General features: G+C 41.6%; 1 protein-coding gene across 8 annotated transcripts in view; it reads left to right on the forward strand.

Annotated features, from left to right (window-relative positions):
- The first annotated feature begins 4818 nt into the window (after positions 1–4818).
- Positions 4819–14559, forward strand: part of GULP1 (GULP PTB domain containing engulfment adaptor 1) — a 146126-nt gene continuing 136385 nt past the window's right edge. For 2 of the 8 annotated variants that reach the window (XM_071747783.1, XM_071747784.1), the window contains exon 1: positions 4826–5091. The gene's annotated coding sequence lies outside the window, so the exon portion shown is untranslated. Of the gene's footprint in view, positions 5092–14559 lie in introns of all 8 variants that reach the window. The other 6 variants (XM_071747782.1, XM_071747781.1, XM_071747785.1 and 3 more) reach the window with 5 other exon arrangements.

Genomic DNA, 14559 nt, shown 5'->3' on the forward strand with positions numbered 1-14559 from the left:
TTCTTAGATTTACAAAGATCAACAGTCAACCAGCCTCCTCTGCCACCACCTACACTTGAGCATTGTGCACACCCTGTTTTCCTCATTTCTCTCACACTATTCTCAGGCCCTGAGAATGGAGTTTAAGGGTTCAATAATTAAGACACATTATTTCTGCAGTTAAGATTTTATCATGATGAAAAAACCTCTAACAATATCATAATTATATCAAATATCCAGGAAGAATTCTTTCATAAATGGAAACATAAAGGAACACAAGTAGTATTGTTCTTTTGAGTCAATAACCCATCAAATTTTTGGAACACAACAGTATTCCTAATTAATTGAGCTAGAAAACATGGCTTTTTCTTCTATTACTCCCCCTCTCCCAACTAGCTTAATATTAGATCTTCTAACGAATGTAAGTGTCTGTCATGTGTTCTCAGTAAATCCTGCCTCAAGAGTTTTTGGTCAACTGTCAAACAAAAGTGAAAATTCAGTCAACATGATTTTTTAGGTAGTTGTCATCAGGAGACCAACACCTGCTCTAAGGATATGGGGAACAGGTACCCTGTCATCTGGGTGATGAAGTTTATAGAAGATAAGGTAAGGAGCTGTCTGGGTCCCCAGGCACTCCTGACCTTGGCTGTCTCTGATACAGAAACTGATCACAGTGCTAACAATGTCCTCCTGTTGAGTGAAATACAGAACGTTTACATCTCCAAGACCAACATAGGGATGTGACTTTTGTTTACAATGTAGCAATCAGGAACAGCGTCAATCAGGCAATGTAGCAATCAGGCCAGGAGATCAAAGGAAGGGATTCTGCCCCTGTGCTCAGCCCTGGTGAGGCCACAGCTTGAGTCCTGTGTCCAGTTCTGGGCCCCTCAGCTCAGGAAGGAGATTGAGGTGCTGGAGCAGGTCCAGAGAAGAGCAAGGAGGCTGGGAAGGGATCCAGCACAAGTCCTGTGAGGAAGGGCTGAGGGAGCTGGGGGTGTTGAGGCTGGAGAAGAGGAGGCTCAGGGGAGACCTCATCACTCTCTCCAACTCCCTGAAAGGAGGTTGGAGCCAGGGGGGGGTTGGGCTCTTTTCCCAGGCAACTCTCAGCAAGACAAGAGGGCACAAGAGGTCTCAAGTTGTGCCAGGGGAGGTTTAGGTTGGACATTAGAAAGAATTTCTTTCTGGAGAGGGTGATCAGCCATTGGAATGGGCTGCCCAGGGAAGGGGTGGATTCTCCATCCCTGGAGATATTTCAAAAGAGCCTGGATGTGGCACTCAGTGCCATGGGCTGGGAACTGCAGCGGGAGTGGATCAAGGGTTGGACTTGGTGATCTCTGAGGTCCCTTCCATCCCAGCCAGTTCTATGATCCTATAATATACAGGTACCTGGCAAAGTAAGGAAAATTTAATCTGGGGATGTAGATTATACCACCATGGTAATATTAAAAGGCCTAGAAATTAAATGTGAAGCCAGAAACAGAATTTTTCCTGTCAGTGTATTTCATAAGAGAGAATGAAAGGGGGTTGCTTTGGTTTCTTATCCTCATGGGTAGGTAGATTTTGGTTTATGTGAGAGGTGAGAGTGCTTTGTGGGGCACTCTGGTTGCTGTTCTGTTCTTTTTGCTCCTGGATCAAACCAATTAACAATGAAGATGAAGTACTTATAAGAGAGGTACTAATTAATGAATTTTTTTTCTCTACTTTTCCTCTCAAATATTGTTCTTGCTCTATCACTAGGCTGCCACTGTTGATGGGAAAAAATGACAGCAGAAGAAAGAAATCACCTTTTATTCTTTTCTCTTCAAATAATACACTTTAGATTTAAGTAAAAAATAGGTTTTCTCTACATTCCTTTTTTTTAAGAATTGATACAGATATAAAAATATATCTCAGAGGAAATATGTACTGAGTATTTTGTCTTGTATTATAAAATATCTTACTTAAGAAAAAAAATTTCATGCAGAAGGGATTTTGAAAAAAAGTTCTTTCCTGAGGTAGTATATTATATACTTATACATATTAATTTTTATTTGTTTAAAATGGTATAACTTTATTTTGGACAAAATCTACTCTGATTTATCAAGCCTAATTGACTTCAGAAAAACCTGGTAACCAAAAAAGCCCACACCATATCAATTTTTTTTCTAACTTTGTCTGACGAAGAATCTGCAATGACACCATAAAGCTATTTGAAAGCAACCTTAATTTTACCTGCTTTCTGAATTATCTTTGAAAAACTGAAAATAACAGGTATTTTGATAGCCAAACGCCTTCAGTTTGCCTAGTGTGTGCTCTGCTTTGCTGCTATGACTGAGCTACTGACCTTTAGTAGAGTTTTATTAAAATTCTACATCAGCTTAAATTTGGGAGACATAAAACAAGTAAGAAAGTCCATAACTTTACAAGTAAATATATATATTCTTAATTGATAAATTAAAACTTTGAGACTGCAATCTAGTAGACTGCAGCTGATCTTGTTTAATCAAAATAAAAACAGCACATATCCTGAACTAGTTTGAGTGCTTTACTAGTCACAACAAAGGACAGCTTTGGATGCATGTTATGTTATGAAATGCCAAATACATAAAAATGCTTCCTGACACTGAAAGGGACTAGAGTTTTGCCAAAGAAAGCAGTATAAGAACTGCCTTGTTGCATGAAAAACCCCACACAAACGTGAAATACAGGAGAAGTATAAATGTTTTACACAATAGATTAGTTTATGCTCTCATTTGTGAGAAACTACTAAAATACCAAGGTTCTTGGTAGCAATTTACTTTTCTTTTTCTTCCACAATTTCAGAGTTCATAGATTATCTCTCTTCCTATCATTCCTGCCACTGGTTCTGGCAGGCACAAATGGCTAAGGAGATGCATGCAATGCAGTTGTCAGCTCCAACAAGAAGCTATGAAATTGTGTGTGGGAAAAGCTGTCAGCAACAACAGCAAAAGAAGGAAGCAAGTGTATGTTTTGTATTTACCAGTCGTGGATCTGCTGTGAATTAAAGAAGTGTTTTGCTCAAATCCATTAGTTATTCCTTTAACTGTCTTAATATTGCACTAAAGACAGGTTGATTAAGAAGTGGGTTTTGTGGGGTTTGTGTGGGGTTTTGTTGGGTTTTTTGGGTTGTTTGTTTTTGTTTGTTTGTTTTTCCAGAAAAACGTTTAAGACTTCTTTTCTGGGTGCTGAAAATAATTCCTGGCTGTGTTGCTATTTACTATATAGTTCCCAGACAACTTCCTGCAGTGTGCTTTCCATTTCCCTTCCTTTGCAGAATTTTACTTCTGTCAATTTTTTGGAATTCAGCTGGTGTGATTCTATCCCAGTGACAACTTTTCACACAATGATCCTTTGCAACTGCTTCACAGCCTATGAGTTTGCTAGTAAAGATTACCAATAACTCAAAAACCATTTAAGAAGTTAGCATTTGTTTCCTTTGCAGGACAGAATGAACTAATGGAAAAAAATTGGAAGCCATATAATAATCTCTAGAGCAGAAAAATTCACTACTAACTTGCTTTGGGTTTGTGTATCTATTTTGGAGGGGGTTTTAGAAGTGAACGGAAAAGGCACACACATTAATTAAATTTTTATGTAATTCATGCTAGGCATGAATTTTTCTAGGGCTTACTGATTAAAAAAGCTGCCTGTTCTTGAATCCTACCCTTCATGGGTATTTTGCTGTCTTGATCTGTCTACTCCAAGCTGTAAATTGCCATCTTGAACTGTTTTCTGTCAGTTCAGGAAACAAAATGCCCACTGCAGACGAAACACCTTTGCTTTGATGTCAGTGACATGTTTTGTTCTCTCTGAATGGTTATTCCTCAGGTTTGTCTGTTTTTTAATAAAAAATGAAAGGCATCTTCCAGTGTTCCACAGTGACAGCTGTGTTTCCTGCCTTCCCTAAGACACTCCATGCCCCCTTATTTGTAGAATTGTGGCAGAAAGCCACTAGGAATTAAAGAAATACGGCAGGTATTAATTCCTTGTCCTTCTACAAGAAATACATTGCCACTAACTTGCATTTCCTGTGACTGTCATAAAAATACGTTGATCTACACTTTTTTGGTGTTCCTGAAACACCAGAACTGGGCCTCAATGCCGCTGACAGTATCCTCAAAGTCAGAATGATGTTACATATCTGTACCCCTCCCAAAATACTTTATTGTAGGTTTACTCAAACCTGTGGAAGTGTTTCCATTATTTTTTATTCCCCTCAGTCTTTCCCTGAGAAAATTCTTTCCCTGACATACTAACTTGTACCCTCCACTTTCTCAACTACTGGTTACTTCTCACCATTTTTTTTCATCGCATTTCTTTGCTTCATCAGACTTTCCTGAAGGCAGAGCTTAACCTAAGTACGGTGAGGTTTAGTTCTTCTGTTTAGTACTGTCCTGAAGGGCCCTGTTCCCCTCTGCTCGGAGACGATTCTCGCAGAACGGGAGCCCATCCCTGGGCCGACAGAGGAGTGACCGGGCGCACCCCTTTAGTCGAGGGGCACCCAGGCTCCTTGGGGAACGGAGGTCGAGCTCGTCCTCCCTCGAATTGCCCCGGTGTAGCGGTACAGCCCACATTCCTGAGCGCGACTCAGCTCCTACAGCCCCGGGGCACGGAGTAGGACTGCTCCCGGGAGCCAGCTGAGGGGCAGCACCCAGAGCTCCTCTGGAACTTCACGGCCGCCCCTTCCTCAAGCTCTGGGGCGGCGGGCGCCTCAGCTCAGAGCCGCGCGTGCAGGCAGTAACGGCTCCTCGCCAACCGCCCCAACCGCCGCCCCGCGCGCTCGACCGCGCCCCCTACCGAGTGCCGCCGGGCGCGCCCCTTCCGCCGCCGCGGGGCGCCGGTGCCGGCGGCGCCGCCTCCCTCGGCCCTGACTGCGGGGCGCGGCGGGAGGCAGGGGGAGCCCGGGAGCAGCGGCGGCCCGGCCCGGCCCGGCGGGCAGAGAGCCCGGCAGGCAAGCAGGCAGCAGGCGGGGTCCCCTGCCCGCCCGCTCTGACGTCAGGAAACTTTGTCGGCGGCTTGAGGCGGGAGCTGGCCGGAGCGGGCGCCGTGTGCCGGCGCGGCGGGGCAGCGGGACGGCCTCCATCACCTCCATCACCTCCATCCCCTCGTCAGGTACGCGGCGCTCCGCTCCGAGGGGCGGCTTGGCTGCGCGGCAGGGACCTGGGGCGGTGGTGCGGAGCTTCTCCGACCCTCCCGGGGGACGAGGGCAGGCGAGGACGGGCGCGGCCGCCCCGTTCTCCCCGGGTCCCGAGGCGCGGTGGGCGAGCGGCAGCGGGGAGGGAGGTTCGGGCGCCTGTTGATCGCCGAGGCGGCAGCGCTGCCCCGGGCTTGGACGCCCTGGGCTGAAAACTTCGCAGCCGGAGGGTGAAGCGGCGGGGAGGGGCGGGATGGGGTGGGGTGGGGTGGCCGAGGCGGGGGGGCGGCGGGAGTAACGGAGCTTGTTGGCGGGGCGGGCGGCGGAGCAGCCTTGCCCGGCTGTCGGGGCTTGTCTGCCGGGCAGCTCACACCTGCGGGAAGCGTTGGCACCCGCGGTGGGGCCGTCCCGGCCCGTCCCGAAGCGCCGGTATTCGGCGGGGCCACCGGCGCGGTGCGAAACTGGCGGCGGACGCAGCTTGCGGGGGTTTTCTCCTCGAACTTGAACACCGCGAAGACCCGGGGGTTCTTGACATACGAGATGCCATGCTTCAGAGCTGGTTTTTTTGTTTGGTTGGTTGGTTTTTTTTTGAATTTTGGTAGCTGAAAATAAGGAAATTCTTTTTTTTATTTTTATTTATTTTTTTTTTTTTTTTTTGCCAGTACAGTAAAGCCATTATCTGAGACAAGGATTTGTTTTTCTTCTGAGGGCTGAGCTGTGGCAGCCCGGCGGTGTTGGGAGGCGAGCCGAGCTCGCCGCTGAGGCTGATGAACGCACAATTGTTTTCCAAGGGAGGATCTTCGCCTCCTGGACAAACCCAAACCACGGAGTTAAAATTAACTCCGAGGAGCAGCCGGGGGTTGGGAGGGTGGAGGGATGGAGTGGTTGGTCGGATCATCACGCAAATAGAAAACTGAAATCTGAGCAAGGACTGCAGCCGCCGCTTGGATGTTGGGCGAGATTCGGGGAGAAATTCTCAGTTTCAAGGGCTCTGAAAGTTGAATGATAGTTTTCTGGAGGAATATAGAGAAAAAGTGTGTTACTCATTTAATGTCACCATCCTTGTCATTTTTTGAAAGGCACCAGGAGTCAATCAGAGGTCTGTAAAGGTTAAATGTATTCTTCATGCAGAGGAATTTGCCTCCTTCAAAAGCCCTAGATTTCTGGGGTCTTTTCTTAAGACAGTCATTACAAACCTAATTTAAATACCATGCAACTCTCACTTTTCAAATTTTTGGTTCCTTCCATTGCACTGCAGTTGCAAGCTTTTAAAAAGTCATCTTTATGTAGGTGTAATTGAAAAGATGTTAAAAAACCTAACAGAGTGGAAAGCAAGCCATACGTGAAGGTGGTTATGAAGGTACTTTGTGTGTGTCCAGATACATATCAAGCATTTTAACAGTACAGTCAGTCTACTGAGTATCCCTAAGCATTGATTTTTACACTTTATGCTATTAACTATGACTTTGTGTTTTTAGAAATACTAAATCACAGGGGTTTTTCCTTCAATTTTCCTTCCCCTGTCATACCTTTAGTCATACCTTTTAGTTGTTGTGGTGTTAAGCAATGCCTCAGAGTTTCAAACTTCTGACATTTATTATGATTAACAAAATAATTCACCTGAGGGGAAAAAAAAAGCCTTTTTGGAGGTCAAGCTTCTGTTTTTATGTCAATTTCAAAACAAACAGAAATGTTTGCCTTGTAATTATTGGTTTGCGTGATTGATTTGTTGTGGAGTAGTGTGTCAGGGACAACCTCTGCTATTTGGAGGTTATCCACGTGCACACAGGGAAAGGAACAAAAAAGGGGATAAAAGGGTGATAATTCCCTGATTATTAGCCTTATCCTGTGTTGGTATGGGTTTTGGTTTTTAATGTATGGGTGTGTAAGTGATTGTAGGCCACTTAAAGATATATATTTATGTGAAGGTGTTGAATAGAGGTATTTATGGATTAACAACCTAGGAATTATGGCACAGTGCTGAAAGATGCAAAAGACCTGTTCTATTTGTGCATTTAACAGTGGCAGTGAAAAGAGACTGGAAATAAGCAGAAACAAGTACAAATCAGGTTGCCATAGAAGTAAGGATCTTGCTAATATTGGGCATGTCTTGTGACTGATGAGCACAGACTTTAAAATGACTTTGTTGCCGGAAAAAAAGAAGATAATGCTGGATTGCAGAAGTGAACTGCTACTGTGGTGTTCTGTGTAAAGTACTTAGGATCACATGGGAAAATGCCAGACTGATACTAGAGGAGTAAAAGGTAGGAAGATGTAGTTAATAAGAGGATATCTTGAGAGTGTTCCTTACAGAAACTAACTGTTGGTACTGCCTGTTTTGTCTTTGGTGCTTCTTTAGTCTTTGGTTACAACTTTGTGATGTTTTCAACATCTTTTTTAGAGTTTAAAGATTGTGCATCTGCTGCTCTGCAAAAGAGTCACCTGATGAGACATTGCAGAATTTCCTTCATGTGCTCATTAGAACAAGTTGTTACTCTCTGGCCTGCAGAGAAGGTTACACCCCGTGGTTCAATAGCAGTGCATCTGCATCAGTGTGTTCATACAACATAGGTAAATCATAGGAGACTTATCTGAAGAACTCAAGAGGACAAATACAATAAACTGGCATTTGTATTATGACTATAGAATTAGTTTTTCTCAAGACTATCTCTCAAGACCATATTGCTTGAACATGTCGTAAGAAAATGATTGAAACTACCACAGGAAATAATTTAAGGCCAACTTCAGCTTGCACTGGGTAACTAACATAGCTTGAAAGAGCACAAGGAGAATGAACTACCTTATCCCTGAATTGTTGATATCAAATACGACTTGTGGCAGGATTCTAATTCTGTCTATTTTTTTAAGAGGAGTAGAGCACTGAGAGCTGAAGTGTCCACCAGATTCACTTCACAATAATTGTTGCTCCCTTTGAATTTTCACTATTGTCAACAGTGAAATACGTGACAGAGATTGAGGCTGTTTCGAGTAAATCAGTTCTTGAGACAAAATTCTTGAATTAAATGACTTAATAGAGCTGTTACATGAGTAGATACTAATTGGGCACAAATAAACATTTCCCCCATCCACTTTTTTACCCTAATGTCTTCTAATTTTTGTAGGGATAAGCACCTTTAGAGAAGCAGGCTGTAACCCAGGAAAGAACAAGCAATAGCACACAGTACGTCTGCATAGCTGCCTAACAACATTCTCTTTGGTTGTCTTACCTTCAATATTGAACTTTTTATATAAATATTCTTGTTAACACCCTTATTCCCAGTGGAAGTCAGTTCCTTCCTGGTTTCTCTGAAATCCCCGAGATCAGAACCCTGACTTTTTTCATGCATTTCATCTCATTACCCTACTGTCAGTGTTTCAGTGAAGATGTCTCATGGCTTAAATACTACATCAAACTGTTTTCTGGGTTTGCTATGGTGGAATAGACAACTATTTCCATTTAATATGAAGCCTAAATTTGCGGTCAGGGGCAGGAGGAATTGCTTGTATTGAAGTACTTGTCATTTTTTGCTTATCCTCAAGGCAAGTACCTGTGACCTAGCAGAAATGGCAGAATGCAGCAGTAACATTACAGTGAGTTATTTCACACCCTTTTAGTCTTAGATACACAAGTCTATACCCTGCCTCTGCCAGATCATTGAACCAGGGGCATTGAAAGAACTCTAGGAATCGTCAGTAGTAGTTCTTAAATCCTTAAAATCGTTTCTATGTAGGGTGCAGCTCCACTCCACTGACTAAGCAGAAGGTCACCTGAAATGCCTCCTCTTGCTGTAGGGTTTCAAAACATGTTTGTTACACTGAACAGAACATTGAGACAAGGAAGTGATGTTACCACATAGATTTTATCCAGGATTTCAGTAGAATAATTATCCAGCTGGAAACTCATCATGACTTCCCAAGAAGGAATTTGCACTTTCATTCCTCCTCCCCTCTGCCAGCTTAAGCAGATGTTCTAATCGCCAAGCTAAGAGAGTGCTCTGGATTAAAATATCATTTCCTTGGGTTGAAATGACTTACTCTTTTTGGGGATAATTACATATTAGGCAAAGAGAGAATGTAGAATTTTGTAGCTTAATGAAACCAGCTTTCCTCCAGCAGATACAATACCTGAATTTCCAGGAGCCATAGCACCAGTAAGATCTCACTGGAGGAAGAAGCAGAACTTGGGCTTCTCAGTACCTGCAGTTTTGCACAGGCTACTTGATAATCTGGTGAAGTCTCTTACAATAAGACACTGGATTTCTTTAATCTCTGCAAAATTCTTTCCTGTTTTGAAGGGAAGGCATTGAGAAATTCTGTTTATTATTTTAATTCCAGACTCTGACCTACTCAGCTTATTAGTGTACACTGAAAATCCTGCTCACTTTGTTAGCAGTGTATATTTTCTGTCTTAGCTCCAAGCTTGCATAGTAAGGTTTTATTCTGAAAATTCAGCTGGGTTTTCTTCATTTTTTTAATATCTCTTGCTCTTATAAGGATTCAGAAACATCTGTGGAGCCAAATGGTTTTCAGTTTATTCTGTCAGCTATACCTGATCAACACCTTTGCCTTGCATGAACTTGCAGAAGTGTGAACAGTGCTCTTAATAATGCCCTGGTTGGAGCAGAGGCTGCAGCCAACTCAGTCTGACTTTTTTAGTTCTATGGAACTAGGAAGTTGTTGCTAAAATTTGGGATTTTATAACCAGAAACTAAAACTATGATCTGTGGAAACGATGACTATTCCTGTGCTGTAGATGTTAACCAATGCAAGTAAATAATACTTTAATTTTGAAAGTAGTATGACTTTTAAGGCAAATTTTTTTGGCATTCAAGAGTGTCTGATGGCTGATTCTACCATACTGTATTGCTTTAGGGTATGTGGGGATTCCAGTTTTTGGAAATAGGTATGGATAAAGGAGCCTAATCTCCAATGTGCTTCAATCTTCTCATAATCCCTAAAATAACATGAAAACTTTAAAACTGCATTCAAATTCCTACTTACTATTTTTAGATAAGATGAAATCTTTTTTACTGAGAACTACAGGGCACTGAAGCTATTCAAGATCTTCAATGTGATTTTAGATTTTTTTTTTCTTTCTTTCTCTGCTCTCTCCATCCACTAAGTTTTCATGGGCAACCTTGGACAAAGACAAAATGCAGTAGTGTGCAAAACAGAATCCTGACTGCTACCTGCTGTGACATTTAATAATCTATTTTCACTTTTGTCCTTTTAAATGCACATGTTAGATCTCCAATTTCCTCTAGGCAGGATGGGCTGTTAGGGACTTGAATACGGTGCTTAAACTTTCCAGATGATCTGGGACACTCTAAATTAGTGTAGCCCTTAAAAGTTTTTCCAGCCTTTTTTTCAGAGTTCTCAGCAGACAGGTGCTGCAGTGGGAGTGGTTGGAAGGGAGGTGTTGCCCATCCTCACCTCAGTCTTGCAGTAGGAGGACCCCTGGGAGAGCTGCATCCTTCTCAGCTGCAGTCTGGGCCATCTGGGCTCTGGCAAGTAGCTCCTTTGCTAGTCCTGGCAATTTCTGTCTGCTGCCCCCTGTAACTGTTGATTTTCCTATGCATAAAGGTACAATAAGCAATGTAGTTTCTCCCTTTGGCAAATTGAGAGCTTTTATTTTGTGTCTGAGTGTACATCTTTTAAAGAGATCTCTTGAAACAACAGTATTTTTTTCTTCATCTGTTGTGAAACCTTCTGGAAAGTGTAACAGAAGTGAGGTAATGAGCTTCGATAAAGGGCTGTGCTCCCCATAAAAAAAAAAAAAATAAAATTTCTGCAATCCCATCTCAAAATGTTGTTCAGAACAGCAGTCATCTTTGCATGCCAATTCCACCAGGAGTTTTTCAGAAAAAACGTGGTGTGTTCTCCAGCCTATTTTAATGTTTGTGCAGACCATCTTTCCAAATGCCTTGCTGTGCAGATATGTGCTGTCTCTAAAGCTTTCTTCCTACATGCTGTGTTGGCAGCCTTATGCATTCAAAGATCATGAGTCAGGTTCCCTTGCAAAAAAAAAAACATAAAATAATGAGATTAAAAATAAGAGAGGCTTTGTCTTTTTTGAACATTTAAAATTGTTTTCCTTCTTTAAGAACTTTTTTTTTTCTTTTAAACATAAACTCAAAACTTCAGGACTTGAGTCTTCAAGAAAAACAGGTCTTGTGACTTGCCCTAAAATGATGGGTGATGGCACCATTTTATGTGAGCTTCTCAGTCTTAAATGAGAAAAATAGAGTCAAAAGGCTTTTTTGCCTTTTCAGTTTCATCTGTGATTATAGTCAGATGTAACAAAGAGAGCTCTGCTGATGGTTCTGACTGCTTTTTCATCTGACTTCTGAAGTCCAAGGAGTTTCAGTTCCAGAGATGAAAACCCTAGCTGATAGCTACCTTTTTCTTCTGCTTCCCAGTTGATGATAGAACCATCACTTCCAAGACAGTTCACAGTTTGGGTGACAGCTGGGTCTCATATTAAAGCTGGGTGACAGCTGGGTCTCATATGGGTGGTCTCATATTAAAGGGTATGATGTGTCCAAGTCATACCTGGTTTAGAGTAATTGCAGTTAAAATATAACATGAGAAAACTTGTTGGAACAAAGTAATAAGCATTGCTGAGGTGTATTTGGTGCAGTTTGCTGAATCTTTACTTGGGATGGAAAGTAGTAGCAGGGGACTGATATTTGTAGCCAGCAGAAAGTAGTTTGAGAGACTGACCCCACCATTGTGCCCCTTAATCTGTTTCACATGTGTAAGCTTTAGAGAGTATTGTGGATTCATAAGCACAAAGGTCTTTAACATCTGAGATTAGTACAATCTTTTTCTTGATTCAAGCAGCCTAAAAAAATGCATTACTAATTTCCAAGTTGTATGTTGTAATAATTTTTAATTTATCCTGGTGTGCAAGTAGGTTTAGGGTGGAAGAAATACTTTTCCAACAAATTTTGCAGCTGGAGCTGTTACTAATTCTCTTATCTTTCTGTGCCATACAGTAATTGCACGTAATTGCTTGTTTCTGCTGTGTTTTGTGGTGTGAAATGCAGAATGTCAACACCACTAAACAGCAGCATTAGTGTGTATAATGCTAATATTCTTAAAAGAGAGAATTTCCAGCTCTCACCCAACTGGATGAAACAGCTTATGTGTAGCTACAAATGCAGTGCTTCATAGTTTTTCTTGTAATAAAAGCTTGTAGTTGTTTTGTCACAATAACAGGTTGGGCTTCACACATATTTTTGTGTGGTGTATTGTAAGCTAAAAGCAACAGCAGGATGGGGCTGGGACAGTGGGGTAGAGCAAAGTAACTTTTTTTTACACAGCCACTTAAAAACATTTGGCTTCTCATTAGGATGCTTACTATTCATGTAATTTAGTGCAGCTCTTGGAAGTTGAGTCTACTTTTTTTGTTGTAAAAGCATAGTAGGGCTTGGATTTTTATTTGTGGGGTTTTTTTTTCATTCTTTTTTTTTTTTTTTTTTTTTAGAACTCACCTAGAAACTTTCCTACTTGTAAAAATGATTCTACAACCTCCCCTCCCATCTCATGCAGTGATGGGAGCTCTGTTTCTGGCTGAATGCCCTCAGGTTGGAAATCTTGTACCTCTTAAAAAATCAGCCAGTCTGGGACAGGCCACTTGGGAACTTTCGAGTTCTCAGCTTCAGCTCTCTCAGAGATTGTTGCTTCTACACTGAAAAATGGCAGAACTTCAAGCTGCCTTTTGAACTGGCCATACTGACTTGGAGTCTCCTGTTTGTCACAAGTAGGCTGTCATTATTAGGAAATAATTGAAGAGTGTATGAGCTCTTATATACTTCCCCCAAAGCTCATAATTTCACTTCCTTTGTTTTCTGTCTGAGGATAGGTATTAAACTGCTAGACTGATTTTGTATTAGCAATTTTCTCCAATGTGAACTTGAATCTAGATGATTAGCTGGCATTTCAGCCATGTAATAGGGAATAGCATGGTTGCATTGGTCTGATCTACAGCTCTCAGTTACGTTGTCTGTGGTCAGCAGCTCCTTTTTTACTGATTTTGATTGGGATGGCATGAGACAGCTGATGGCATGGGGACAAACATGCCAAACCTATAAGCATGGAAAATTCATAGAGCAAGCACAGTCTACATAAGGTATCAGTCAGGAAACTGAAGTGCAGTTAACAGCACTGCTGATAGTTTCTCAGAGGAAAGTGCTACTATCTCCTTTGCTTTTGTACCAAATGGCAAAGCAAATGTGATTTTAGTGCACAAGTGACATTGCTGGTGCAATGAGGGTATCTGTGTCACAGGAGGCAAGGGTAGTGTGCTGGTCTCTTGAGTAACTGCATCAATACAGAGTGCTTGTCTGATGTGTGTTTACTCTGCAGTCTTGTACATCTGCAGCAGGGAATTGCTGGTCTTTATCCACAACACTTTTTGAGCTCTTTATATTTTCTTCTTGTTGCTGGGTGTTCTGAGGAGAAGAAGAAGCAATAAAATGATGCCACGGTACCATGCTTCATGTAGCTGTGCATTTAAAATACATAATTAAGAAATAAAGGGGTGTATATTATATAGAAAATTTTGTATTTGATGGCAAGCATAACATGTACCCACTGATACACATACTTCAACTTGCTCCCAGTATAAATGATGGCATTCAATCTTATCTGTCTTCAAAATGTAGAAAAATGCCATGAAATCTGAATCCAGCCTCAGGTTCTGAAAAGATCTACATGGTTTAGTGAACACTTTGCAGAGGCTTACTTAAAGTTTAAATTTTACTTTTTTGGGGGCCCAGGTTGAGCCTTATAGGATAAAGAGTATCATCAGAGAAAATGTTATTTTGTTGAACTAGAATGCATTTCCAAAAAATGTCAGTTTTTATGTGAATTCTATTCCCATATTTGTCCGTTTCCTTTTAAATTGCAAAATTTCATAAATGAATTGACAATGTAGTCCTTACTTTTAGATCCCTAAAGAAAGAAATGTAGTCACTAAAACCTGATAAAAACAGATGCACCATAATTTGTTTACATATTTTGTTCAAAGCCAGATGAAGAAAATGAGAGAGCTAATGCAGATGAGAAATGGTATTCTGTGGGCAAAGTGAATAATTTTCAGGTGTTGATAGATGAAGTGGAACATGTGCTGCTTTTGCTGGCCACACTGGTCATTTAAAATGAACTTTTTGTGTGTCATTTACTCTGTGTATCCAGGTATCTTTGGTGGTTACTGATTCTCTGGTATTTTCAAAGAATTTCCTCATCTTTGTTACTTGTTGCCTGAACCTTAACTTCTCTCCAAACCCCACTCCTGGAGTAATCAGAATTCAATCAGTACTCAATCAGAAGTTCAGTATCAGAGTGAACAGCCATTACCTAAGCTCTTGACACCCAGAATACAGAACCAGGTCGTATTTTGATGACTTCAGGATATTGTGCTTCATTATATAGCATTTTTT

This window comes from Heliangelus exortis, chromosome 6 (assembly GCF_036169615.1).
Source record: "Heliangelus exortis chromosome 6, bHelExo1.hap1, whole genome shotgun sequence".
NCBI lineage: Eukaryota > Metazoa > Chordata > Aves > Apodiformes > Trochilidae > Heliangelus > Heliangelus exortis.